The sequence below is a fragment of the Balaenoptera borealis genome (genome assembly GCF_965194805.1).
Source record: "Balaenoptera borealis genome assembly, chromosome: 8".
NCBI lineage: Eukaryota > Metazoa > Chordata > Mammalia > Artiodactyla > Balaenopteridae > Balaenoptera > Balaenoptera borealis.
In genome coordinates, this window is record NC_138865.1 from 37,122,439 (window position 1) to 37,144,051 (window position 21,613).

Consider the following 21,613-nt stretch of genomic DNA (forward strand, 5'->3'; position numbering starts at 1 on the left):
CCTACCTATAACACAATTTCTAGAACTACAGAATGGCTAGGATAGGGCAGTACATTCCTTTATTTTATTGGTGTCTCCTAAAGTAGGTATGGAGTGCTGAATTTTGCTTTAGAAACCAAACCAAAGTTTAATAAAATGTCAAAATTCAATACTACTCATTGTATAGAGGCTGTGTGGAGAAGGTCAGCTTTTGATCATAAAGAAAAGAGGTGCCGTATCTACGCATTAAGGTTGTGTTTGAGGGAAAAACATGATCCAGTTTAGACGTTAATCTCCTCCTTCAGGAGCTTATTCCCAGAAGTCAACAGGCACATTAGGAATGTCAGAGTCCAGTGGTCTAAGGAGTCAGTCAGGAGGTGACTGCCTTATTGGTCTGTCATCACTCATGACCATAACTCCCTGTGACCAGTGATGGCTTCTTGCCACCCCGTTTTTTTTTAAAGACTTCTCCTTTCTTCTGTCAATTATGTCATTTTCCAAAATATAGAGTATTTATATGGAATGCATTTTATTTGCTCAAAAGACATTTCCATTACATTTTGCAAATCATTAGACCCACCAACATAGTAGTCTACAAAATTTGCATTTGCAAGATCCAAAATTATAAATGCTGCTTCCTTTCGTTTGGCTCAAAACATATCTGTTCCAGTGAGTATTTCTCAATTAACTAACTTCTCCCTGATGAAGAAATGAGAAGAAAACTGCACAAGACTAGCGTTCTAGTCTTGGGTCTGAATTTATATGACTTCAGGCAAGTCACTGAGTCTCTCTGCGTCTGAGTTTCCCCACCTATAAAATGAGGAGGTTGGACTAGATGATCTCCAGTCACATCCAGGGGTCCTTCTTTTCCTTTTCATGCCCTCACTCGTGGTTTATCCCATTTGCACTCATTACCATACTGTACCTTGTAAAAGATCTTGAGAATCAAACCTGTATATATGCTATTTATGGGTGTTGTCCATTCAGAACCAAAGCGTAAACTTCCTGAGAAAACAGCACTCTTGCTCCTCCTAGTTCCCCTCTTCTCCTCTCCCTCCTCCTCTTTATTTTTTATTTTATTTTATTTTTAAAATTTTTTTAATTAATTAATTTTATTTTATTTATTTCATTTTTGGTTGCGTTGGGTCTTCGTTGCTGCGCGCGGGATTTTCTCTAGTTGCGGTGAGGTGGGGTTACCCTTTGTTGCGGTGCACAGGCTTCTCACTGCGGTGGCTTCTCTTGTTGCAGAGCACGGGCTTCAGTAGTTGTGGCACTCAGGCTCAGTAGTTGTGGCTTGAGAGCTCTAGAGCACAGGCTCATTAGTTGTGGTGCATGGGCTTAGCTTCTCCGCGGCATGTGGGAATTTCCTGGACCAGAGCTCGAACCCATGTCCCCTGCATTGGCAGGCAGATTCTTAGCCACTGCGCCACCAGGGAAACCCCCTGTTCCTCTTTATATTTATTCCTCCTTCTTGTTCTGCTCTATATCCTCCGCCTCCTCCTGCTCCTGCTCCTCCTCCTCCTCTACTGCTTCCTCCTCTCTTCTTCCTCCTCCTTCCTCCCTGTGTGGCTGTCTGTCCCCTGCTATGGCTTTGCTGTGGTTTTGTTCAAAATTAGGTGCCTCGAGGAGGACAGAGCTCAACCATCTTGGTATGTCATTTAATTTCTGTGGGCTTTGAAGTTTGCTCTTGCCTCCTTTTTCAGCCTAAACTCCCATGACATCCCCTTACACACACACACACACACACACACACACACACACATTAGGTTGAACCATATGAAAGCACTGTTTTTGCAAGTAAAAAGCAATTTCATATGGTTCAATCTAATACAGTTTTCTGTTTGGGAGCTATGGTTACCAACTAAAATCAATCTCTTTGTCTTCTCTGACATACTGCTTACGTGTTTCTTCCGTAGATTAGAGCTCATGCCCCTTTTCAGGGTTGGTTCCCTGTCCTGCTTCATCTCTTGAACCCAGTTCAAATGGGTCTCTTTCAGGACGCCTTCCACAGTGCTCCTTGCAGGTTAGGACAGCACTGTGATTTCAACCACCCACAGCAACCCCATCACCATCCCTTTCTATCTGTAGCTCTAGACACACATCAGTAATATACAAAAATATCAAAATATTAAATACATAACTAAATAACAAAGGCATGCAAGATAAAGATCCTCCAAGCAAGATAACGATCTCTCTAGACCCGAACACAGGATGGAGCAGTGAGCAGGGCTGAAACTATGACTGGCTGTTCTCTGGGTCTGAGGGAACAGTTCAATGTCTGTGGGGTAATTGGGACCAAATACCTCGTGAGAGGTGCATCAGGCACACTGCCTAAAACCGGGGAGTTCTGCCAAATCCTGGCACAAACAGAGGCTGAGGGAAGTGCTGGTACTACCTGAAGGGGCAGTGTCATAAACGTATGAGCCTGAGTGGCAGAAGGAAACAGATGCAGCCTCACTCTAGGAAGGGGTCCAATCAACTAGGTAGCCTCAGTCAGTACCTCTGTGATACCTTAATATCACCTTCACGTGGGAGCCCTGAGATTCTCCATTAAGATCTGGATCTCCCTGGAAGCACAGGGGTAGATTGTGGAGGAAAGAGCAAAGTTGCCAGTAAGGGAAGACTAAACTAGAGAGAAGGGAACATATATACCCTTGAACTCCTACTCATGAGGAGCTCTCAGACTCCAAGTCCAAATCATGTGAAGAAAGCTGATGCTGAAAAAAAGATAGAGAATAAGTTCAGCAATTGGGTGAGGAGTTTACTCCCAAGGAAATGAAAATAATGGAACAATCTGAAAATGACTTTAAAGTAAATATGTCTGCAGATGGCCAATAGACACATGAAAAGATGCTCAATGTCACTAATTATTAGGGAAATGTAAATCAAAACTACAATGAGGTATCACCTCACACCAGTTGGAATGGCCATCATCAAAAAGTGTACAAATAACAAATGCTGGAGAGGGTGTGGAGAAAAGGGAACCCTCCTACACTGTTGGTGGGAGTGTAAATTGGTGCAGTCACTATGGAAAACAGTCTGGAGCTTCCTTAAAAAACTTAAAACAGAGTTACCATATGATCCTGCAATCCCACTCCTGGGCATATATCTGGAGAAAACTCTAATTTGAAAAGATACATGCACCCCAATGTTCATAGCAGCACTATTCACAATAGTCAAGACATGGAAGCAACCTAAATGTCCATCGACAGAGGAATGGATAAAGAAAATGTGGTACACATATACAATGGAATATTACTCAGCCATAAAAAAGAGTGAAATAATGCCATTTGCAGCACCGTGGATGGACCTAGAGATTATCATACTAAGTGAAGTAAGCCAGAGAAAGGCAAATATCATATGTATCACTTATATGTGGAATCTAAAAAAATGATATAAATGGACTTATTTACAAAACAGAAACAGACTCACAGACATATAAAACAAACTTATGGTTACCAAAGGGAAAGGGGTGGGGGAGGGATAAGTAAGGAGTTTGGGATTAGCAGATACTCACTACTATATATAAAATAAACAACAAGGTCCTACCTTATAGTACAGGGAACTATACTCAGTATCTTGTAATAAACTGTAATGGAAAAGAATCTGAAAAAGAATACATATGTATGTACACACATACATATATACACTCATACATGGACACATAGATGTAACTGAATCACTTTGCTGTACACCAGAAACTAACACAATGCTGTTAGTCAACTATACTTCAGGGACTTCCTGGTGGTGAGTGGTTAAGACTCCGTGCTCCCAATGCAGGGGGCCTGGGTTCGATCCCTGGCCAGGGAACAAGATCCTGCATGCTGGAACTAAGATCCCGCGTGCCACAAGTAAAAGATCCCACGTGCCGCAACTAAGAACCAACGCAGTCAAATAAATAAACAAACAAATAAATAAATGTTAAAAAAACTATACTTCAGGGGCTTCCCTGGTGGCGCAGTGGTTGAGAATCTGCCTGCCAATAATTCAGGGGACACGGGTTCGAGCCCTGGTCTGGGAAGATCCCACATGCCGCGGAGCAACTGGGCCCGTGAGCCACAATTACTGAGCCTGCGCTTCTGGAGCCTGTGCTCCGCAACAAGAGAGGCCGCGATAGTGAGAGGCCCACGCACCGCGATGAAGAGTGGCCCCCGCTTGCCACAACTAGAGAAAGCCCTCGCACAGAAACGAAGACCCAACACAGCCATAAATAAATAAATAAACAAATACTTTAAAAAAAAAAAAACTATACTTCAATAAATAAATAATGTCTAAAATCAAAAGAGACAGAGGAAGGAAAAACATTCATTTGAACCTACAATAACTAGAAAAGGAGGTGTCATTTTGTTCTTTGCTAATTAAGGGTCTGAGGCTTAGACAGATTAAGAAACTAGCTCAGTGTCCCACAGCCAGTAAGTAAGAGAGCAAGGTGTCATAGTCAGGGGTCTGAGTACAAAGCCAATTAGTTAAGCACTGTATTATTATCCCCATCAGTGTCAGGGCAAAAATGTCTTTGCCTGTTTCAGACCATCCTGAAGGAAGAAATACAACAGCGTACTTCTTTAAAAATAATTAGGGGGCTTCCCTGGTGGCGCAGTGGTTGAGAATCCGCCTGCCAATGCAGGGGACACGGGTTCGAGCCCTGGTCCGGGAAGATCCCACATGCCACGGAGCAACTAAACCCGTGCGCCACAACTACTGAGCCTGTACTCTAGATCCCGCGAGCCACAACTACCGAGCCCGTGTGCCGCAACTACTGAAAACTGTGTGCCTAGAGCCCGTGCTCCACAACAAGAGAAGCCACTGCAATGAGAAGCTGCTCACTGCAACGAAGAGTAGCCCCTACTCGCCGCAACTAGAGAAAGCCCATGCACAGCAACAAAGACCCAAAGCAGCCAAAAATAAATAAATAAAATAAGTAAATTTATATAAAAAATAATAATAATTTGGGCATGCAGAGATTTGGCCTCCACTGTATGCTGGACTAGAAAACAATAATTCATTCCATAGAATTCCAATTCAATAATTATTTATTGAACATCTACATCTTGTCCAGCTCCCTGCTAAGTGCTGTGAGGCTGGGTGATGGTGGTTGGGAGAGAAAACAGTAGAATTTACAGTCTACTGGGGAGAAGGACCTGGGCCTGTCCACCAGTTTACCATAATGTTCAGCAAGATGTGGTTACATGGGAAAAGGAATGGTGCAACCAACCAGACAATCAGGATGTCAGAGAAAGCAGTGCCAGCAGAGGCATTCAAGTAGGGTATTGAAGCATGTGTACGATCTGGATAAGGTGATTTGCCATGAGAGAGAACTGCGGGGAACAGGAATAACTTGCCAAAAGGAAAGAGGCAGGGAAAACAGAGCCATTTTCAGGGCCCAGTAAATATACCAGAAGTATACCGATTAGCTAATCTAATCGCTATACCAGATTAGCGATTAGAGAGGATTCCACTAAGGAAGTGGAAGAATGCATTTGTATAGATCAGATTAAGACCAGGCTATAGCTATCCCTTGCTTAGTAAGTGTTATTCATTCCTGCAAATCTTGCTATAAAGTGAAAAGCCATTAAGGGAAGAAAAATTTCCATTAATTTTAATAGGAAAAATTAGAATGTGTTCCAGACCAGCACTAAGATGCCCAACCATGTGCATAGGTAGAAAAGTATATCACTTGAGCAATGATACTTTTATATAGGTCCTAAAGAACAGTCTGAAGGTTAATAAATACAGTTTGTACATGATACACTAAAGGTTTTGGTCCCCAAGAAGGAAGATGATGGCTCCTGGTGGTTGATGGAGGAGAGATACCATGAAGTCTTTTTCTTTCTTCTGCTCCATTTTCTTCACCAATTTTTCTACCTTTTGAGGGCTCATGATTTTCTTGCATTAAAACTGCACAGCGAAATGAAATTTTAACTCAGGAAGACATTTTTGGGGCAAAATGAAAGAGCTATGATGAAACACCTGGAAACAGGCTGCATAGCACAGGGGGAGGAGTTGTTGGAGGTGGCACTTCTACATCCCTCTGGTGTATCTAGGCAAAGCCAAACGTCTCAGAGTCACCCGAGCGTGGAACACGGTCCTAAATCATCCCTCACGGGTGTCTCTGGGTAAACTCACGAGTATGGAGTGTGGCTTTGCCTGAACTGTAATGTTGAGCAATCTATTTGCTATTTAAACTGTGGGGTTAAAAGTCATTATGTTAGAAAAAAAGGAATTGGTTGTTTGCAAAGTAAACCTTTTCAAGAGTCTTTAGTGTGAAGTATAGCTGATTCACTTTGTTGTACAGCAGGAACTAACACAACATTGTAAAGCAATTATATTCCAATGTTAAAAAAAAAAAAAAAGTTGTTAACGGAACAGTCCTTAACCTTGTGAAGCAGGTCTGTGCTTGGGAGGGTGAAAGCGAGGTGGAGGTTTCTGGTGAGGTAACTCAGCTCTTCCTCTTGGAGACAGATGTCTCTACCAAGAAATACCTGCTTCCACCCATGGGCAGGTAACCTCCCACTGTACTTGGAGGTAAACAGAGGCAGCGGCCTCGGTCCTCAGATACACTGTGGGGGCCTTTTTCTGTCAACACCTAAAGAATGGGATGTTTGAATTGCAAACAATTATGTATCACATATTCATAATATTTGTGGTCTTATGAAAAGTGTGTTACCTCTGGGTGTGACTTCCTCCGTAAATACCTTCTGAGGCCCTGGCAACATTGTTATCAAAATAGTATAACAAAATTATCAAGACCAATTCATTTATTATAACAAGAGTTGTTTGTTTGATTTTCTAGTTTGATGTGTAAACTAAGACAAATATTGACTTCACTGTTCAACTTGATGCTTCCAGCCTATATACCACTAACCTCCTAATGAGGGGACATCTGCTTCGAGTGGTTGTTATGAATGATGTTTGGGGAACTGCAGAAGAGTTCCACGAATAACAGTTAACATTTCCCTCCTTACTTTGTTGATTTAAACAGGGTTCTGCTCACCAGAACTGGTTTTAAAATGAGGAAAGGGAACTCTCCAAATAAAATGCTGTTTGTTGGAAGCTTTCCAAATCAACTGGGTTTTATTTTGCTAAAAAAAAGAAAAGGTATAGCACAGGAAACTATACCAGTATTTTGTAATAACCTATAGGGGAAAAGAATCTGAAAAAGAATATACATATACCTATAACTGAATTATGTGCTGTACACCTGAAAGTAACACAACATTGTAAATCAACTATACTCCAATATAAAAGAAACATTTTTTTAAATGTAAAAATTTTTTTTTTACATTTCTAGGTACATCCCTTTCTCTGCATGTTTCCCTCAGCTCACAGGGGAAATATTCTGTTGGAAAGAACCTTAAGACCTTAGTCCAATGTCCCATCCCTCTGTAAAATTATTTCTGTCCTGTGGCCACCCATCCACTCCCAAATACCTCAAGCAATGCATTACATATTTGGACAGTACTGACTATTGACAAGTTCTTTAAAATATTTGCCTAACAATCTGTGTTCTTTTACTTATTGCTCCTACTTCTACCTTCTGGTGCCACAAAGGAAAATGGTTTCCTATTTTACTCAATAACCCTTCAGATATATCTCATATCACTTCATATCGTTCTTGTATGTTTTATATTATTACTTATTTATTCAATTCATTCAGAAAAGAAATTTTTCTTACTACCTTATCAGAAGCCGTACTTGGGACTAGGGGAGTACAACAGGAGGGAAAATGATGCAGTCCTTAACCTCTTGAAGTTTATTTACAGTTAAATCTTTTTTCCAGGTCAAAATTTCTCATAACAGTTTTTTTCAACTCAATAGCAAAAAACTAACAATCCAATTAAAAAATGGGCAAAGGATCTGAATAGACATTTTTCCAAAGACCTCCAAATGGCCAACATGTGCATGAAAAGGTGTTCAACATTAATAATCATCAGGGAAATGCAAACAAAACCACAATGAGATATGACCTCACACCTGATAGAATGGCTATGATCAAAAGGACAAGAGATAACAAGTGTTGGCAAGGATGTGGAAATAAGGGAAGTCTGGTGAACTGCTGATGGGAATGTAAATTGGTGCAGCCACTATGGAAAACAGTATGGAAGTTTTTCAAAAATTTAAACATAGAACCACCATATGATCCAGCAATCCCACTTCTGGATATATATATCCAAAGGAAATGAAAAATAGAATCTTGAAGAGATATCTGTACCCCCATGTTCATTACCATGTCATTCACAATAGCCAAGACATGGAAACAACCTAAGTATTCATCAATAATAAATGAATGGATCCATGGATAAATAATGGATAGTATTATTCAGCCATGAGAAGGAAGGAAATCCTGCCGTTTGTGACAACATAGATAGAAATGATGGAAGTTTATTGAATATCTGGATCATTCCCAAATAAAATAAGATACTGAAACATTACTGAACATACGCTTCCTTTCACAGAAAAACTGAAAATTTTTAGGACTATTAATAAATGTGTTTGGTGCCACACTGAGACATTTTCTATAAGAAAGCACATGTTTTTAGAAATTATAAATAGCATTTATAAGATTGTCATTCTACAGAATGCTAATGTAAAGGACAGTTTATAATTGCTTACTTCTTAGTTTTTACTAGAAATTAAGGTTTTTAAAGGTTAAAGATTCTAATTAAAATATTCTAATTAAAACTACTAAAAATTAATTGGGAAAACATCACTGTATACAAAAGAAAGAAGATATAAGGAATGGAAGTGCATTTTGTTAAGGTAAAAGAAGGTGATTTTGTCCTAAAAAAGAGGTTACAAAAAGAAAAAAAGACAAAGGGACAGAATCTGAAGGTGAAGAGAGAATCTTTGAAGTTTTGTGGAAAAGAAACCTTGAGAAAGGAGTTTTATATGTGATCAGAACTGGCTAAGATTGGAAAGAATTTTAATAGTAAAGGTAAGGTGGTACAAAGTTAGAATTTGGTTTCTCTCTGTTAAGGGGACTAAGTTTTCTTAGACTATTGCTCTGATGTTTTTTCCTTTTTTATTGAAGTATAGTTGATTTACAATGTTTTATTAGTGATCTGCTTTTGATAACATTATAAAATCTCTTTACCTTTTAAGTAATCTGTTGCAACTCTCTGTATTTGCCTTTGAAATCTTTTACTGTCACTAGGCTAAATGAATAAGTATTGTTTCACAGTGACCTATGATCATATTTGACCAAGTGTTTTAAAACCTTTTGATATCTTTGATAAACTTTCTTAAATCAAATTCTAAATGAAGTTATTTTGACCTCTAGCTAACTTTGACGTGCTTCAGAGAGACCCTGGAACATCTCAGAGAGATATTAAACTAATTAGGCTTATTTAGTTTGTTAGATTGCATGGGAAACATTGTCAAATGAGTGGTTATAAACCTTCTTAGGTTATATTGTATGAGTAAAGTCATTACCATAAATGTTCTAGAAATTATATGGAATTTCTAATAATTGAATGTGTCCTGGTATAATGTTATTGGTCATAATTCTAGTTAACATTTTAATGTTGTATGTCCAAAAATAACCAAATTTCTTTGACAATTACATTGTAATCAGGCCTTTAACTGTGACTTTTTGAGTCTTTTGTCATTTACAGACAGTTATTGTTTTACTATGATGCTTTTGCAAAAATCCTTCATCTTTACGAAGAACCATTGAAAGAACTTTTTGACAAGCAAGGTTTCTGATAACTTTCAGATCATACCACTGAACTGGGTAATAAAGAATTCTAATATAAAACCTAATGGCTTCATAAAATTGTTAACAGAAGATCAAGATCAACAAGAATTAGATAGAGCTGAATGATAATTTTTATGACTTTTTTTCTGAAATATAATGGCTTTAATCTTTGTTTTCCAGATACAAGGGAATCTTTCCCCTTAAGCTAATTATGGCTTACAGCAATTTGGTAAATTATACCTCTGTGAGCAGAATTGAAACATTTTTTCTCTCTAACTGATCCCTCCGCAATCTAGAAACTCTTAATGAGATTGTTATTTTCATTATAATATAATTATTTGCATAAGTATAATGAGAATCTGTTTTACTTATAATAGGACATAATTGGAAACACTGGTCATATTATCATGGCTTTGACTGGAATGTCATATTTGAGAATGTGCATAGAATCAGGTAAGACCAGACGGCTTTAAAGAACTAAGGTGGACTTTATGGAGCCATAAAGCTCCTTGGTAAAACAACCTGGTACCTTGCTTACAGGGTTCCCAGAAACCTTACCAGGTAACTAAGAAAGCTCACTTTCTGGCAGGTACAGGAACCTCAAAATATTTTGAGACCTCGAGAAGAGAGGAACCAAAACAAATCTGTAGATATTGTAGGAGAAATCTGATGACAAGTCCTTGGCATGGTTCTCCTGGTCTTGAAAGATCTTTTAAAAGTTCAATCTGAGATTCCTTATAGAAAGTTCCAGCAAAGCCAATTTAAAAGAGCCTATATCGGGACTTCCCTGGTGGCCCAGTGGTTGACTCCACCAAAACAAAACAAAACAAAACAAACAAATCAAAGAGCCTATATGATCAATTACACTTATGTAAATAATCAGGCCAAGTTTATTAAAAGCCAGAATTATTTTGCAAGCAAATTAGTCTTAAGTTGGCCATACTTGGTAGAAATGAAGGTAATTTTAGAAAGAAAAAAATTATGCTTCAGTGGATATTAAATTCTAGTTTTAACTGTCTTTGAGGTTTTGTATTTAGCCTAAGTCTCACTTCCTAGATGGCTCCTTGTTACTATGTTGTATTATTGTAAAGTTTAATTGAATCATTAAAAGGACATTCTAAACTTAAAAAACAAAACAAAACAAACAAACAAACAAAAACCAGGGTTCTGCTCACCAGAGCTGGTTTTAAAATGAGGAAATGGAACTCTCTAAATAAAATGCTATTTACTGGAAGCTTTCCAAATCAACATGATTTTATAAAATTAAAAAAAAAAAAAAAGAGAAAAGGTATAGCACAGGAAACTATACCAGTATTTTGTAATAACCTCTAAGGGAAAAGAATCTGAAAAAGAATATAAATATACATATAACTGAATTACTGTGCTGTACATCTAAAACTAACATGATATTTTAAATCAGCTATACTTCAATTAAAAAATGCTAAAAAAAAAAAAGAAAGAAAAACCATAATAAACAAACAAAAACCAATACAGAAAATGAGGAAGTCCTGCCACACTCTGTTCTTAATTGCTATTCACAGGCGATTCCACTCAGTCTTCTTCTTTAAGGTGAACATTCTGACTGAGGGTTTTTCCCAAAGGTGCTGAGAAGGAGAAATCAAAGAAAATACAAATGGGAGAGAAATTCTGAGTTACTGTCATGACAAAGGAAATAAATAAAGTAGTCATTAATTTTTAGTAATCGGTTTTTTCTTTTCGGTCATTTTCAGTGTCTCTCTTCTCTCCAATTTCTCGAATACAGAAATAACCAGGTCAAACCCTGCGCAGGCTTTACAATTGGCTATTACTCAGAAGAAAAGGGCAGTAAGTCTGCAGGTCTTATCTCTAATTTTGGCTGAATATTTTTTCTTTCATCTCCATCAAAATGAAAGCTGATGTATAGTGAGGTTGAACTTCACATTCACAGCTGAATTAAATAATAACTCAAGAGAAACAAGAGGGCCTCTCAATGTTTACTGACACTTGACTACTCTATTAAATAATTAGTTAGGGCTTCATCATTTATGATTAATAATAAGGATGATGATAATAATTAGTTATGCAGAAGTGACACATGAACCTTGAGGCATCGTGGACCATCCTCCCTACTGAGATGTTAAAGAGCTTTCAGGACCTATCTAAATAAAGGCTAATTTAGTCTGAAGTAACTATGGGCAGTGGAGCAATTATATCAAAGGTATTTGCATCCTTGTATATATTGTAGCTCTCAGACCTGGGACCCCCTGAGGTGTACGTATTTTTCAATCTTAATGTAGAACACATATTTAGCCCTAGTTTATATTCAGGAAGACTCTGATTGAAGAATTCTTAATAACTAATGTGTGAAAACCAAGACTACACATGTATGTAATGGCTAGACAATTATGTTAATGGTTAAATAATGTTCTACCACACATTTTAATTATACATTTTATTGGTAGGTTGCTTTTAGAAGTGGCTTTCTCAAAACAAGGCTGAACTTGTTATCCCCATTCAGCAGAAAGGGGAGCACATGGAGCAGACAACTTGCTCAAGGTCAGAGAAGCAAAGGGGGAGATAGAAGTCACAGCCCTTGAGCTTGAGTTGTTTGCTTAGTTCTTCTTCGTTGCTTCTGGTCTGTTGCCTAGAAACAGTGGTGCTTCCTTACCCAGTAGCAGAATATCTGCAGAGCATGCTATATATCAGTGTGGAGTTTTTAAGTGGAACTCAAATTCTTGTTAAGTCAGTTCTTTGAATTCTGTATGTGGCAAAAAAAAAAAAAAAAAAAAAAAAAAAAAAGAAAGAAAGAAAGAAAGAGCAGAAGTTCTTCTGAAAAAACCATAGTTTGTGGAGGTTGAATTCTGTCAAGTTTTGAAAAAAAGAATTCTTCTCCCAAGGACTTATATAGTGTCACTTTTCTTTTGGAGTTTTCTTTTCTTTTCATTTGCTATTTACCCTTTTAATTTATTTTTTTTGTCTTTAAGAGGTGATATCAGTATATCACAGCCAAAAGGAATCTGTTGCTCCTAGGAGAGAACAGTAACAGAAGAACTTTGAAAGCAACAAGAATAATAGCTGATAATAATTGGTCATTTACTAGATGCCAACACTGTTTTCAATATTTAGCTTGTAAATGGTGGCATCAGAATTTGAGCCTAGGACTCTTGACACCGACATGCAACCATCAGGCTCCTGACACTACCTTAGGATAGTGCAGCGGCTATGACCATGAGCTCTGGGGTCAGCCTCAACATCCTGTCCTGGCTGTACTCTTTATTACCTTGGACATATAGTTCTAATGCTCTGGTCTTTCTTCTTCAATGAAAAAAGGGAAGGTAATTGTATTCACCTTTAATACAATTGTTACGAGGTGTCGACTGACATAATGCATGTCAGGCCCCTTGCACTATGCCTGGCACATAGTAGGTGCTCTGTGTTAGCTATCACCATTATTATCTATATTATTAATCAGGAAAGATATCTGCATGGGAGACAGAATCTACGTACAAAATATGGCAGCCTTTCAGAATTGGAAGGGATCTTTAAGTTCACTGTTCTACCTCATCAATTTCTAATGAAGAAACTGAAGTGGGAAGGGCTAAGTGATTCATCCAAGGTCCCCAAAGTAGACAACGCCGAAGTCAGTACTGGTCAACGTTCTCAAGATGTGTTAGGCTTCAAGAGTGGGAGGGTGTGTGCGTGTGCGAGCAGAGGTAGAGGGGGGACTGCAGAAATATAATGGGAGATTCAGACAGGCTTTGAGAGCCAAGCAGGGGAGGTGTGCACGTGCGTTTGTGTGGTGGTGGGAGCACGGGTTTCTGGAAAGCCAACTTGGTGTAGCACGGAAACTATGGAACAGTACAGGATTTGAGTATGCCGAGAGGCCTGTCTATGAATACAGCTGATGGACAATGAAGGATGCGTATAAGGCCCAGCCATGGAAACAGGATGTCAAGCACACCAGAAGGAGGCCCTCTCAGGTTACCAGAGAAGGGGTCAGCAGGGAGGATGGGGAGTACAGAGCCCCTGCTACCCAAGGGACCGCACGGCCATGCCTGCCAGTCCAACTGCCCCCCAGCCCATTTACAGAGGCTCTGCTCCCTCCGCAGCCCAGAGAGATCTATCTCTGGACCCTGCTGGCTGCTAGGTCAGTGGCTGGGTGCTCACTACTAATCACTGCAAAGAGCCTGGGACTTACTGTTATTAGCAACTGAATTTGCCAATCATAACTTTATAATACCCAACTTCTGCCTATCTCGGACATTTTCCTAACTGCCTCTTATAGGATGTGACCTTGGGAAGGATATCTAAACACATGTAAAACAACTAAATGCAATCTCCAAAATACTAAGTTTTTACTCCAAGATCTTCATTTACAGAATTTAATTCTAGCTCTAAGCTCTTTAAGAGAATACATCAGCTCTAATCTGTGGCTCTTCATCCATTACCACGCTAACTTCTCCTTGCTGAGTATTGTCTGGGTTTTGTGCGGACAGGTGGGAGGCACCTCTCTTAGTGAGGATTGTGGGCCCTACAGGTGCTCACACAAAGCAGCATTACTGGTAGAGCTGGGTTGGAAGACCACAGAAGACCACAGCCGCACCTGGGACAACTATCAGGAGTGTCAGCCTTGAGGGACAGGTGAGGATAGACAGGCAATGACTACTGAGCTGGGAGAGAAGCACTGGTAAGGGGTGGGAGGCTTGCTGGGGTGAAGCTTGCAGGACTGATTGCAAACAGACATGATGTGTGTGTGGCTATATTAAAAAAAAGGAAGCCATAGGTTTCTTTTACTTTCCACCTGATGGAAGCTAAAGTTTTTTTTTTTTTTTTTTTTTATACATTAGGACATTTCAGAGCCCTCCTTTTGAGAGCCTCTCCTGAAAATCACCTCTTTGGGCATAGGGCTGTACTCCAGATTCTCCCCCAGGATTAAGTGTGGCTTCATATAACAAAAGACCCCAGTATGCAACCTAACAAACCAGAGGTTTGTTTCTCCCTCTTGTAAGGAAGTTCTGGAGGTAGGCAGTCTAAGGCTGAGATCAGGCAGTTGAAGTTCGTGTCACGGGGAGTCAGCCTCCATCAGTCCTCTGTTCCACCATTTCAGCAAGCATCTCCCATACTCAGATGGCCTCGTGGTTCCAGATGGCATCTGGAACTTCAGTCAGTAAATCTGAGTTCATTGTGGAATCAAGAAGGAGAAGGGGAAGCGTGGAGGGGTACACCTCTCAGCTGAGTCGGTCCCTTTTACGAAGGATCAAGGGAGCACCACTTCACCTCTGTTTACATCTCATTGTTCGCTCCTAGCAGCAAGGAAGCCTGGGAAATGTAGTCTTTGAACTAGGCTACACTACAGTTCTATTAGTGAGGAAGAAGGGAAAATCGATACTATAATGGCAACCAGTGGTCTCTGCCGCACACCCCTCCCACCCCATTACACTCTTTCATTCATGCCTCTCCTTACTCTATATCAAAAGTCTCCTGACTTGTCTCTGATTCCCAGCTCTTTTCCTAGAATTTTTTTTCTAACATGTTAGTGGCTAGGAGGGCTTAATATGCAAGGTTGCCTCAACGACGAACTGTTAACGGCAGAATTTCAGGTAATTATGGAAACCTGAAGATAAGATGAGGGGAGAAGAGAAATTATTAGGCGAATGTACTTTACACATAGAAAACCTCACTGTAATGTCACCTCCTTCCCCTAATCTCAGGGACTTGCTTGCCTTCCCTCCTCCTTTTCTGTGATTTTCAGAGTTGGATCAAACAGTGCTTCTCACCTCCAGGCTTTGGGCTGCTCTGATATCCAAGTCAGTGAGTTTTAACCCTGGCTATGCTTGAGAAATACCTCTCTGTCCATAACACATGTATCTGGGCTCCATCACAATATCTGAGGTTGTATTATGGTCATGTTTATTGTGAAAGAGCACCCCAGTTTATACTGGTGGGCATTCTTTGTGAGAACTACTGTATTTAGGCGTTTCTGGTTAATGTGGGAATTTTTTTAATGCTTCAGCCTCATCTCAAAAATAATGAGGGGGACTTAGCATTGAGAATGCCACCCACCCCAAATCCCATTAGCCTTGCCAGGGCAGCAGTGCCTGTTGGAACATGGAACATCTGGAGTTCTCTATCAGTGCCTGAATCACAGAGCCCTGTCACTGAGTGGTCCCTACTCTGAGAATGAGGAACATCTGTCTGAGATGCTGAAAATGGATTCTGCGGTTTGCTGAACTAGACTTTCCTTGAACCCAGTTCTAAAATGGGTGACTATCTTGATTATACAGTTTACCATAGTGAACATCTGTTATTTGTGTCTGGGAACATCTCTTCCTTTGGGACCTATTTCTCATCCTGGTCCATGTGGTTCTGATGGGACTACACATCAGAAGACCCTGTTACCATGCCAACCACAGGGTTGGCACACCACATCAAGCGGGGTCAATCAGACTCTCTTTCTCACAAATTTGAATCATTAACAAATGTGGTTGGAAAAGAACCTTCAGGAGACAGTCTATACATTCCTGAAGTTGAGGTTCCTGAAACTTACCATTCCTACTTTTTCCAAAGTTTGGTTGTTAAGAAGTTCTTTTGATTTTATGTTACTGAGTTTATTCCCAATTAACCCTTTTTTTTTCTTACTTGGGTTAGTCAGAATTGATTGTTGTTATTTGCATCCAAAGATCCCTGAATCATACAAAAATTGACAGGAAAGAATGAAGGGGTGGGTTGCAGAATATAGATCCTCAAGGAAATGGGGATTATTAGAATTCGTTATTAAATTAATTTTAAGAGAATGAGAAATTCTGGGACGTAGGAATAGGATGGTTTCTAACATCATTGGATATTTTAATAGCTGCATCAGACTTTGAACTTCCTCAAGACATGGTATAAAACTCAGAATCTTTATGAGATTGTGGTTGAAACCCATTATTGTGTAGTCACGACCAAGAGTTTAAAAATAACATAACAGAAGAGAAAATACCAAAGTACCTTACATATAGTTGGAACAAGAAATATTTCACGTAATTTTTCATTCAACTGTATGTATGTGTGAACTTATTTGTGATAGAAAATTTATTTTACATGAATAATGTAGGTTATGGCCAAAAGTGCTTGAAAAACACTGAATACTTATAGCTTGCTTTTGGCTTGTAGATGTAGGGCTAAAATAGCTAAAAATGAAATTCACAGACTGACTCTGCAGGCTGCTAATTTAAGTACCAGTTGAATTTACAATCTGACCAGGTCTTTTACTAAACATTAGGGCTTTGACCAGGGACCTCGGTAATTGGAATGGGAAATACGGTGAGATTCAAAGTGGTTTTCAGATTCTCCAAACTTTCTAAAGTCAGCATTTCCTTTAACAGATGAAGCCACATCTTCTATGTAGAAGAAAGACAATAACTTTCTACATGCCCCATCTCTTACTGATGCTCCAAAGAGCACCAGGATTTAAACACAATATGGTTTAGGAGGATGAAGTGCAAAATTTAGACACTGTGTTTAGGAGAATCTAAAAGGATTTGTAAATTTATATCATTAAATGTCTAGACGGATTTTTCTGAAACGGATTCTGAGGGTGTTTCACCAGGGATGGGACTCTATTTACATGGGTGTACTTACTAGAGATTCAGCATAAAGTGGGCTAGAGTTAGCTAACCAGCTGTGGTTTTACTTGTTTTCTGGGTTAATTTATATAATCTTGGATTAAATGCTGGCCCTTACTAAATGACACAGAGAGACCGGTAAGGGTCTTATAAGGCAGGAACAGTAATTTCAAGAGTTTGTCTAACAGACTCTGAACTGGATCTATCACGTATGCCTGGCCTGCCCTCTTATTCTATCTCCAGATAGGACTGAGAAGACTCTCCCTCTACCCTTGCCATGAAGACTGTGTTGATGAGAGAAGCATCACAATATTTAAAAAGAGCTTTACAACCTTTTCTTGAGAGATCAAAAATGCTGATGAAAAATGCTGCCATTGAAGCAGCTTCCTTGATCTCACTGTTGTTGAAAGAAGCTCAGAATGCCTGAGTTCAAATGACAGCAGAAGCCAAGCGGGTACGGTCATTTCATTATGCAGCAGGGCAAGCAGGGTGTGAAGAATTTAAGAGATTATCAGACATGTATACATTTCTGGCTGTGGTGTTTAAATTACAGGCTCCTTAGAAATGAAATCAACAGGCAGTCCATTGATGAAAGGAAAATTTGGCTCAAGCTATTACATTAGAAAGTGAGACTTCTTACCCAACTCCATAATATGAGTCAGTCAAAAAATCTAGAGCCTCTTGAATGAAGGTGAAGCTGAGTACCACCGATGAAAGGATGCGCTATATTACTGCATGCGTCTAACAAGTTCCTTCTGACATTCTCCCCAAATAATTGTGGCTATTTTATTGGGAAAACTATTATATGCTAAGATTCAATGAATTCTCAGTAATATAGAATGTCAGTTTAGTTTATTGATCAGAGTAATTGGCGAAACCCACTGAATAGTACCTAGAAAGCAAAATTCTATTTCTGGGGGAATTTCAGAGATTACGTTACAATCAAATATTTGAATATGAATGTCTAATGGTCCTTTATTGCATTCTGATATGTTTTCCAGCTTGGCAAATGCAAAAAGTGGAATGATCCTGTATAATAGTGGTAAATTATAAATTTAATTAGGTGGTAATTTCCATTGTGGATGCACATCACGCTGAATTTTGTTACTGGAGCAAATTTATAAAGCTCTTGTACTTGATGGGCAGCTATTTAGCTGGCATATTTTTTATCTGTTTTAATAAATGGAGAATACCAGAAATATCTTGCTTTCACCTGACAGGTCAGAAATATACATTTGCTGTCTTGCCACAGGTATCAACTCTGACTCTGTGCCCCACCCTAATCCATGAAGATTGCAACCAAATTATCATTCTAAAGTATAGACACCTAATGCTTGCACTGATGACATTAGGCTGACAGACTGTGGAGAATAGGAAGTAGCAGGTTCTTTAGTTACTCTCGTAAGGCACATGAATCAAAAGATATTGTAAAATAACTTATATAAAGTTTCTGGAGTTCTAGCGCTCTGGGGAATATTAGGTTATTATATTTTTCACTAGGAAACAGATGCTGCTTAATATTATGTCTCCTACCACCAAGAAAGAGGCATGGTTCATAATGAACCTCTTTGGATATTGTGTGTTCTATTTGGACCAGTGTACCACGCTGTCAGCCCTGTATGAAGCCGAGAATAAGGTATGACTCTCCAGTGGACTTGCTTTTATTTTCCTCTTTTGGCTCAGAACATTCAATGATTTCTAGAGGATCTGTGGCATATCAGAATGTATATGAAGCTCATAGCAAGTCCTTATGGGAGAATCACTACAAAAACCCCAAGGAATACTGAGCAATGTCATGCTCCTGTAAGCAAGTAACTATTCTCTTTTGAGAAACAGCTCTTGACTTGTTACTGGGCTCTGATCTAAATGCATGATCATGAACTGGAGACTATCTGACCACCTCCCTCCTGCGCACACAAAGTCAGGCCTCAGTCATGGAGTGTAAGAAGCAGTTATAGGAGTAGACCTGGGCTGGCTCTGAAGACACAAATAGGTTTCATGACCACGTGGTTCAGGCTCCCAGCCTGCCTACTCTGTCCACATTTCTGTCCTTCCTTCAGCCCACACTTATGCCCACGGGGAGAGCTCCCTGTGACTGAAGTTTTAAAAAAAATGCCAACTTGTTGCTGTTCATAGATACCCCTTCTAGATGCCAGCCTCTGCCAGAAGTAGGTAATAAAAGCATTTCAATATGAGGGTAGTGAGGAAGGGAAACCCTCCCAGTGGGCAGGATTTTGAACAGTATATCTCTTTGCCCACTTTCCTAGAAGGGGAGGTTATCCGAAGTAATAAAGATTTACTCTGATTTCTGGATGGTGGTTCTGGCCAGATGATCAGGAGTTTGGAAAGAACAAGATTGGAAGATTGGACAAGGAGGTCTGGAGAAGGCACCAGTCTTCTCAGAGTGGGCCCAAAGTGTGAGAATCTTTGTGTCTCATTTGGATGGTGGCAGAACTTGTCTGGAAGTTCTCTGAGCTTCCCTGGGTATAGGATGAAGAGAACCTCACTTGAGAGGGCCGTAGGAGACATTCAACCTCAGGGAAGGACATGGAAGTGGAGGCAATAATCATGAAGGCGTTGTGGATGGAAGGAGCCGCCCAAAGTCTGGGGAAGGAGGAAGAGAATGAGAATTTGCACTGGCGGAGCACAGTACAGTGTAGGAGACTCTAGGCTTAACAGGGAACTTATATTCTGGGTTTTGACCAAGGCTAATAGAGAGGTAAGACATGGAGGGTTTAATTTGTCGGAAGGAGTCCTGAATCAGCTAAGAGTTAAATACAACTAGTTGTTAAATACAACTAGGACTCCAGCTGGAGAGGGAACTCTGACATCTGTAGAAGGATCCAGACATGGACAGGACTGGTGGTCCAGGGCTTCAGGGAGGGACTCCAGTCTGGGGGTTGACACCATCAAATAGCCTTTTTCTCCTTCTTTCTTACTAACATAACCTGGCTTTTGTTCAGGATGGCATGCACCCCTGCCCCAAATCACTTGATTTCTCGGGCTCTCTAGCGATAACCATGTGACGTAAGTCTGAAAGTCCACTGGTAAGGCTCCTTGGAAAGCTGTTATTTTCCTGTTAAAAAGAAAGACTCCACAGGCATGCACTGCTTGTCCATTGACTGGCTCCCTTTCTCCTGCCCGAACCCAGTTGTGATGCCACCTTGCAACCATAGGATCAATGCTTCAAGCAAAGGATGGTGGAGAAAAACTTAGGGGGAGCCTAGGTCTTTGATGATCTCTGCAATCTACTACATCAGCTCTGGACTTCCCCCTCTGGACTTCTTGTTTAATGAGAAAATTAACCCCTCACTTGTTTAAGGCACAATTGTTGAGTTTCTGGTACATGCAGCTCAATGTAATCCTTGCTGAAAAATCTCTGTGGGTGAAGATGGACGCATGGATAGAGGCTTGAAGGACTGGAATCTAGTCTCCAAAAGTTGAATTAGTTTTCTTTCTCAGTGTCTCATTGTTGGACCCTAGACAAGATGAGAAGGTGATATTAGGGCAGAGAGGAAAGGACACTAATTCAACTGCCTGGTGAGGTATGGGCTTAATCTTATGCAATCAGTACAACAAATAATTAAACGGTAGCAAGGCCTCTTGGCAGTCAGCAGCCCCAAATCAGCCATATCGCTATGCTCCTGTATATTCTGGACTCTGTCTACATGAGAATCCCGACCTGGGAAGATTTAAATCATGGAAAAGCAGAGGAGAAACAGTGGGCAGAACTACACATGCCCAGGATTACCAGTCAGTAAAGTCACCTTACCTCCTCAGGGGCAGAGTGGATAAGAGAAGCCTGTATTGTGCTCTGAAGCAAAGAGAAACATGAGTCCTACTGCATTCACACTTAGACTAAAACTCTAGTTCTAAAACTCTGCCAAATCCTTTCTTATGACTTGGCCAACAGGTTAGAGACCTAGGTCCCTCAGGGTCCATACCTTATTCCATCCATGATGTTTATGAAAATGTATGTAAATCATCAAATATGCAGAGCCTGACACATAATAAATGTTCAATATGGTAAGAGAGCATCATTATTTTCTGTTGCTATTATTAGTAAATATGGGGGCTTCCCTGGTGGCGCAGTGGTTGAGAGTCTGCCTGCCAATGCAGGGGACACGGGTTCGAGCCCTGGTCTGGGAAGATCCCACATGCTGCGGAGCAGCTGGGCCTGCGCGTCTGGAGCCTGTGCTCCGCAACAAGAGAGGCCGCGATAGTGAGAGGCCCGCGCACCGCGATGAAGAGTGGCCCCCGCTTGCCGCAACTAGAGAAAGCCCTCGCACAGAAACGAAGACCCAACACAGCCATAAATAAATAAACAAGTAAATAAAAATTAAAAAAATATATA